At 42.0% G+C, this 7390-nt stretch overlaps 1 non-coding gene across 1 annotated transcript; it reads right to left on the minus strand.

Annotated features, from left to right (window-relative positions):
* Positions 1-799: 799 nt before the first annotated feature.
* Positions 800-910, minus strand: LOC116268742. The gene has a single exon (XR_004175909.1). It is a non-coding gene; the product is annotated as a small nucleolar RNA SNORA3/SNORA45 family (small nucleolar RNA).
* Between the last annotated feature and the right edge of the window lie 6480 nt (positions 911-7390).

Here is a 7390-nt window from a genome sequence, read left to right on the forward strand (position 1 = left end):
ATATTATTATATTATACCAAAGTTTACAATGCATAAATCCAAGTGATTCTCTAAGTTGCTTTTATCATAACCTAGTCCCCAAATCTTTAATTTTCCTCTTTCTCTAGTTTCTCTTTATGTATATAGAATGTATCTTCTTAATGCTTCTTAGTCGACTAAGATATTTTTTTTTGAAATACAAACAATTCCTTTCTCACCTGGCCTTCTGCAGTCTAGAGTTATCTGAGAAGAGACTTAACTTATTTTCAGTTGTTCTAAAATATTCAAATATTCTGCCTTTTCTTTCTTTTATTTTCTTTAGGCGGAGTTTCACTCTTGTTGCCCAGGTTGGAGTGCAATGGCATGATCTCGGCTCCCTACAACCTCCGCCTCCTGGATTCAAGCAATTCTCCTGCCTCAGCCTCCCAAGTAGCTGGGATTACAAGTGTGCACCACCATGCTCAGTGAATTTTGTATCTTTAGTGGAGATGGGGTTTCACCATGTTAATCAGGCTGGTCTTGAACTCCTGACCTCAGGTGATCCACCTGCCTCGGCCTCCCAAAATACTGGGATTACAGGTATGAGCCACAATTCCCGGCCATATTCTGCCTTTTCTAGATGGAAAAATATTCTAATTATTTCTAGGACGTGCCTTCTTAATGGCTTGAGGATTGCAGTGCTAATGCTTTGAGGCTGAATTTTTCTTTGTTCTAATTTTTTTATTTTTTAGAACTTTACAATACACCATGGCAGGTACCATCTGCCTGATAGGTGTGAGGAAAGATGACTGCCAGCCCGCTTTCTAAAACCCCAGGTAGGGCATGTTTCTAATCTGGGCACCGATTGTCTCCGCCAGTGAATCAAGACCAGCAGATTCTCTGCAAGTGCCCTAGCACACCAGGACACTCGGACTGTGACTTGAGTCTTGGTGAGGCTGAGTTTTATATGAGATTAAGAGGCACTTTATAGCAAAGCTCTGGGCATCTCCGGTTGGCATCTTTGAAAGTGGAACACCAGGACACTTGTTGGAACTCTACTCAAGGCGATTTTAGGTGACTCTAGGGGCCGAGGAAGAGGAAGTCAATTATTTGGTCTTTAGCTGTTGTGAGACGGGGACAGGGTATGGTCTTAGTGGGTCACACTTGAACAGGAAATTGACAGGACTTCCCAGTGGTTCTCTCAACATCTTTAGTGAGGTTTTGGTTACATTCTTGGCAACTTGTGTCAGAACCTAATCTTTCCATGTATACATGAAACAATCCTCCTTTAAATGTTTCAGGATATCATAGTTCCAGGATCCACAAAGGGGAAATTAAAATTTGGGGTCACCCCTGGTGTACCTATTGCAGATTTAAAAGACCATGCACTATAATGGCCTGTTACAAACTGAGGAAGGCTGGAAGTGCCCTGCTGACATTTAGACATGGTGGTGCCCATGGAAAGTTGATCTAGCCTAGGGAGGAAAGCAGGATATCCTCTTATTGGATGTTATAGGAAAGATATAAGGAAGGAGGTGTGAAACCGAGGCTAGACAAAAAGATTTAATTTTTGATACCTACCCAAGACCAGAGGGTGCTGAGCTAGAGTGGAGTCTAAACATGGTAACCCAGGATAGCAAAGGCAGGTGAGGTGGTGAAGTCCACAGGAAGACAAGAGGCTCACCAAAGACTAGAGGCTCGTCCGCAACCTCCTTTGCTGAGCTCAGATTCCTTACTACTCCAAATTCTTGTGGAAATGAGGATTATAGTTTCAAACTTTAAATTAAGGCTCTGTCACATCCTAATCTGTACACAGGAAGAGGAAACAGAGCACGCACACACTAGTGGCTCAACTCCCCAGCCTTCTTAGAATCTTAAGTTTTGTTTGCTCTGTTGATATTTTTGTGTGTAAATGTAACAAATATGAGAAATTCATTTAACGACTTTCATAGCCCATTTACTGAGTAACCCAGAACATATCTGAGAATCAATTTTCTCTGTGCAGGGAATCCCTGGGAAGCAGTGAAGTGTGTGGGGAGGGCACCTGCCCCAAGTGGGGCTGCAGTGCTTCTGGGAGTGGGGAGTGGGATAATGATCAAGCGAAATCCTTTCTCCTCCACTCAGGAGACCAGTGGACACTTACTAAATGTTCCCCTGTTATTCACAGAAACATTTGCTTTAGGCTTTAGTATTTATTAGCTCACCACAGTGTAATTCTTAACAATCCATGGAACAGTCAGCGGGAGGTTGACTTGAGATTTATATATCCCAATTATCACTGACACTTTATTTTCAGAAAAAGTGAGTTGCCAGTTACCAAAACAGAATGGCTCGGTCCCTTCCACCATTGAATATTGACGCAGCTCTTGCCCATTGACTATGTCCTATTATATAACCAGATGTTATAATAACTTGAGTCCATATTGGTCCTCACATTTAGCCCAACCCAAGCATGGTGGGAAAAGGGGTGGACAATAATTTGCCCCAGATGGCCCCACAGGAGATAGCAGACATATTGTAGCTAGTGTCATTTTTCCACGAAAAGGATCAGTGTTGAGTTCGTGCATTTAGCAACCTTGTCGATCCAGGTGAAGTAGGACTGCGACTCCAGATTTTAACAGCAGCCAGTGTCAGAAGAAGTAGGGGACCAGGCTGCTGCCTCATGCCTGTAATCCCAGCACTTTGGGGGCCCAAGGTGGGCGGATCACAAGGTCAGGAGATCAAGACCATCCTGGCTAACATGGCGAAACCCCATCCCTACTAAAAATAACACAAAAATTATCCAGGTGTGGTGGTGTGTGCCTGTAGTTCCAGCTACTCGGGAGGCTGAGGCAGAATCGCTTGAACCCGGGAGGCAGAAGTTGCAGTGAGCTGAGATTGCGCCGCCACTGCACTCCAGCCTGGGCGACAGAGCAAGACGCCATCTCAAAAAAAAAAAAAAAAAAAAAAAAGAAAGAAAGAAAGAAAAAAAGTAGGGGCAGGGAAACACTAGAAGAAATATAGGATATTATTCAAAATTAGTCACCATTTTGAGTAACTTGGGTTTTACGTTGTATTGTCCCTTGTTAATTGTTTCCTGTGCTTTTAACTTACACTACTCCTTGGTTTGTTTTATGAAATAACCCACACCATGTCTTCCATGTTCCTATCCTCCCTAATCAATATATTACCAACGTAATGGGTAATTATAATATTTGGCTCTAGTTTAGGCCATCGGTTTAAATTCCATTGCACTACTTGATGGCATTGAGCTGGAGTAGACACATCAACATAGTATTGTTAGTGGTGTTAACAGGGAAACAGAAGACTCTATTAGCCTGATTCCTAAGAGAGCTCATGACAACTGAGAATTACTTATGATAATTTTTCAATATAGAAACAAAATTACGCATAGCATTGACAGAACAGGAACAGGCGTATTCGATTTACTACAGTCCACAGTTAACCACTGTATTAGTTAGAGTTCTTAGGTTCCAAGAAGTAGAACCCAACTTAAGCAAAGAAATGTATTGGAAAGATTCTGGAGGATTACAGACCCAATGGGAACCTTAAGAACCATGCTCTAAAGTAGGCAAGAAGTTATTTCCTAGAGAACCAGGAAGCAGGAGCCACGGCAGTGGTCCCAGCAGAAAGCTAGGGCCAGAATACCACCATTGGATTGATTCTTCAGCCGTTCCTTTAGTCTTCAAAGGAAGCAACCCACAGGCCAATTGTGTTCATTTTCTGACTTCCTGGCTATACCAGTGTACCGATAGATAGGACATGATCATTTTGCCTCTTTTTTTGGGAGGCAGGCACCTAAAAATACTATTTCAACCAGACCATGAACATTTGGAGGGAAGTAATTTCTCTAAATGTGCAGCCGAAGGCAACGAATGTCCTCTGCATTTACCAGGGGACCCACCTCTGGCAAAGACCAGCGCAACAGAGGGGAGTGGAGGTTTAAGCTACCCCAGGGTACCTAATTCCTGCATTCAGCTGTGATGGCTCTCAGTCCTGTAAGCCCCTCATGCTATTTCATGCTCATTGTTTAGGTTACAATAGAGGATTCTGGCCTGGCATGGGGGCTCATGCCTATAATCCCAAAACTTTGGGAGGCTGAGGCGGTAGGATCACTTGAGCCCCAGAGTTTGAGACCAGCCTGGGCAACAAACACCCTGTCTCTACTAAAAGTTAAAAACTAGCCTGGTGTGGTGGCACACACCTGTAGTCCTAGCTACTAAGGAGACTGAAGCGGGAGAATTGCTTGAGCCCGGGAGGTCAAGGCTGCTGTGAGCCGAGATCTTGCCACTGCACTCCAGCCTGGGTGACAAAGTGAGACCCTGTCTCAAGAAAAAGAAGAATAGAGGATTCCAAAGACTCTAGTTTTGAATAACCCAGTTATAGTCCCTCCCAAAATGTACTCTCCACCCATTTAAGGACAGTTTCTTTTTCCCCTCAGGACTATAATGAATAGTTCTTACACCACTCTCAGGAAGGGGAGAGTGACCCGTGATGACAGGTAATGCATCAGGCTTGTGTGGCTTGCTTGGAGTGTCAGCACGATTTAGTCAAATTGCACACTCATGGCTCCATACGTTCCAGTGGCTATGGAGGTTCTTTTCACTTCTTAGGGTCTCCAGGTCTGGCCGATCATCATATTCCATTTCTCTTGGTTATCATGATTGGTGCAGTGTGCGTCAGTTGCTGGAATATTCTACAGCAATGAAGAAACAGTGCCCTTAGGAGTATGCTTGTCTGAGAATAAAGTGAATGTAAAATAAGGCAGAACAATGTTTGAATTCTTAGGACTAATTCTGCATAAAGTTAGAGCTCTTCATGGACGCATCAGTTCTGTGATCCAGGAAATAAATTATTTTTGGAGAAATAGCGAGTATGGGGAAGACCTGGTTGGAATTGAGATAGAATTTCCCCATAGGGGCCAAGCGTGATGGCTCACACCTGTAATCCCAGCACTTTGGGAGGCCGAGGTGGGTGGATCACAAGGTCAGGAGTTCAAGACCAGCGTGGCCAACATGGTGAAACCCCATCTCTACTAAAAATACAAAAATTAGCCAGGCATGGTAGCGCAATCCTGTAATCCCAGTTACTCAGGAGGCTCAGGCAGGAGAATTGCCTGACCCGGGAGACAGAGGTTGCAGTGAGCCAAGATCGCGCCACTGTACCCTAGTCTGGGCTACAGAGTGAGACTCCGTCTCAAAAATAAAAAAAACCCCAAAATTTCCCTATAGGTAGGTGAGATAGGAAGCCCCTGCTCACCACCATCTCCCTTCCTTACCTAGCTCTTGTCACCCAGAGGCAACTATTTTCAAACTTTCGAGATGGATGTTTGGGTATTAACTTCTGTTTTGGCATATACTTTTATAGCTCTCCTATTCCAAAGTTGATGGCTGTTGTGCCTACTGCTTAGTTACCATTTTGCGTTTTCCCTTTACGTTTTAAAAATTTTGTTTTATTTATTTATTGTTTTGAGACAGACTCCCACTCTGTTGCCCAGGCTAGAGTGCAGTGGCACGATCTCAGCTCATTGCAACCTCCGACTCCCGGGTTCAAGCAATTCTCCCACCTCAGCCTCCCAAGTAGCTGAGATTATAGGTACATGCCACCACGCCTGGCTAATTTTTGTATTTTTAGTAGAGAAAGGGTTTCACCATGTTGGCCAGGCTGGCCTCGAACTTCTGACGTCAAGTAACCCGCCCACCTGAGCCTCCCAAAGTGCTGGTATTACAGACGTGAGCCACCACGCCTGGCCTCCCTTTGCTTTTATTACTAGAATTCTCTTGGTTTGGATTCACTTTTTCCTGAATCCCAGGCCTTCCCCTCATCTGATTTGTTTTCTTTCTATTTATTTATTTATTTGAGACAAGATCTCACTCTGTTACTCAGGCTGGAGTGTAGTGGCGTGAACTCACTGCAGCCTTAACCTCCCGGCTCAAGTGATTCTCCTACCTCAGCTGCCCGAGTAACTGGGACTACATGGTCGTGCCATCACACCCAGCTAATTTTTGTATTTTTTGTAGATATGGGGTCTCACTATGTTGCTCAGGCTGATCTCAAACTCCTGAGCTCAGGCCATCTGCCCACCTCGGCCTCCTGAAGTATTGGGATTACAGGTGTGAGCCAGCATGTCCGGCCTATGTTCTTATTTTAGTGAAATACATCCTTCAGTAGCTTCCTGAAAAATAATACATGGGAGATCATTTGTTCCAGTCCCTACATGCCTGATAATGTGTTTTACTCTGACATTTGATCAATAATTTGGTCCAAATTGTATATTGAAATTAATTTTCTTTCACAATTTTAAGAACATCTATAGAGAAGTCTAATGCTTTCCTCCTGGCACTCTGCATGTAACTAATTTTTGTTTTTGTGGAAGTTTTTAGGATATTCTCTGAATTAGAGATCTATTGTGGCAAAACAAATTATCCCTAAACTTAGTGGGTTTGATTTAACATTTATTATCTCATTGTTTCCATTTGGTCAGGAACTAGGTGCAGTTTAGCTAGGCCCTCTGGCTCAGGGACTCTCAAAACACTGCAATGAGGGTTTCAGCTGGGGCTGCAGTAAGGTTTGTTATAATGAATATAATTTTCTTCTGCTTTCACAGACTTCTCATCAAGCTGGAGATAATGAAATAATATTTAAACTGCTGAGAGAGAGAAAAAAAGCATCAATCTACCATTCTTTATCTAGCAAAAATATTGTTTAGAAATGAAGATGAAATAGACTTTTTCAGGCAAATGGAAACTGAGAGAATTTGTTGCCTATAGACCTGCACTTTCAAAAATACAAAAAGAGAAATGATACCAGATAGAAACCTGGACATATACAGAGCAATAAAGAATATTGGAAATGGTAAATATGGGCTAAAGCAAAAGATTTTTCTTATTTTTCAATTGTCTCGAGAAGACAATTGAATATTTAAAATAGTAGTAATAGTAGTAATAATAATAATGCATTGTTGGATTTGAAGCATATATAGAAATCATGATGACAATGGCACAAACGAAAGGAAGGGAAAATGGAAGGCTGTTGTTCTAAGGTTCACATTATAACTGAAGTAACGTAATATTTTATGAAGGTAGACTAGGGTAGTTAAGGATATATATTGAAACCTTAGAAGAACCATTAAAACAGTAAAACTAGGAGGTATAGCTAATAATCCAAGAGTGGAGGTTAAAAAAAATCCCAAAACTTAATAAACCTAAAAGAGGGTGGGAAAAAAAGGAACAAAATATCTATATAATATATAGAAAGGTAATAGTGAGATGATATATTTAAACCAAAACCTGTCAATAATCAAATTAAACATAAGTGGTCTAAACAGTCCAATTAAAAGGCAGAGACTGTTGGACTGGATAAAAATAGCTAAAGCTATTTTGTTTGTAAGAAAACTAGGTTAAACATAAATATTCCTATAAAGCAAAAGTAA

The sequence above is a fragment of the Papio anubis genome, chromosome 8 (genome assembly GCF_008728515.1).
Source record: "Papio anubis isolate 15944 chromosome 8, Panubis1.0, whole genome shotgun sequence".
Classification (NCBI taxonomy): Eukaryota; Metazoa; Chordata; class Mammalia; order Primates; family Cercopithecidae; genus Papio; species Papio anubis.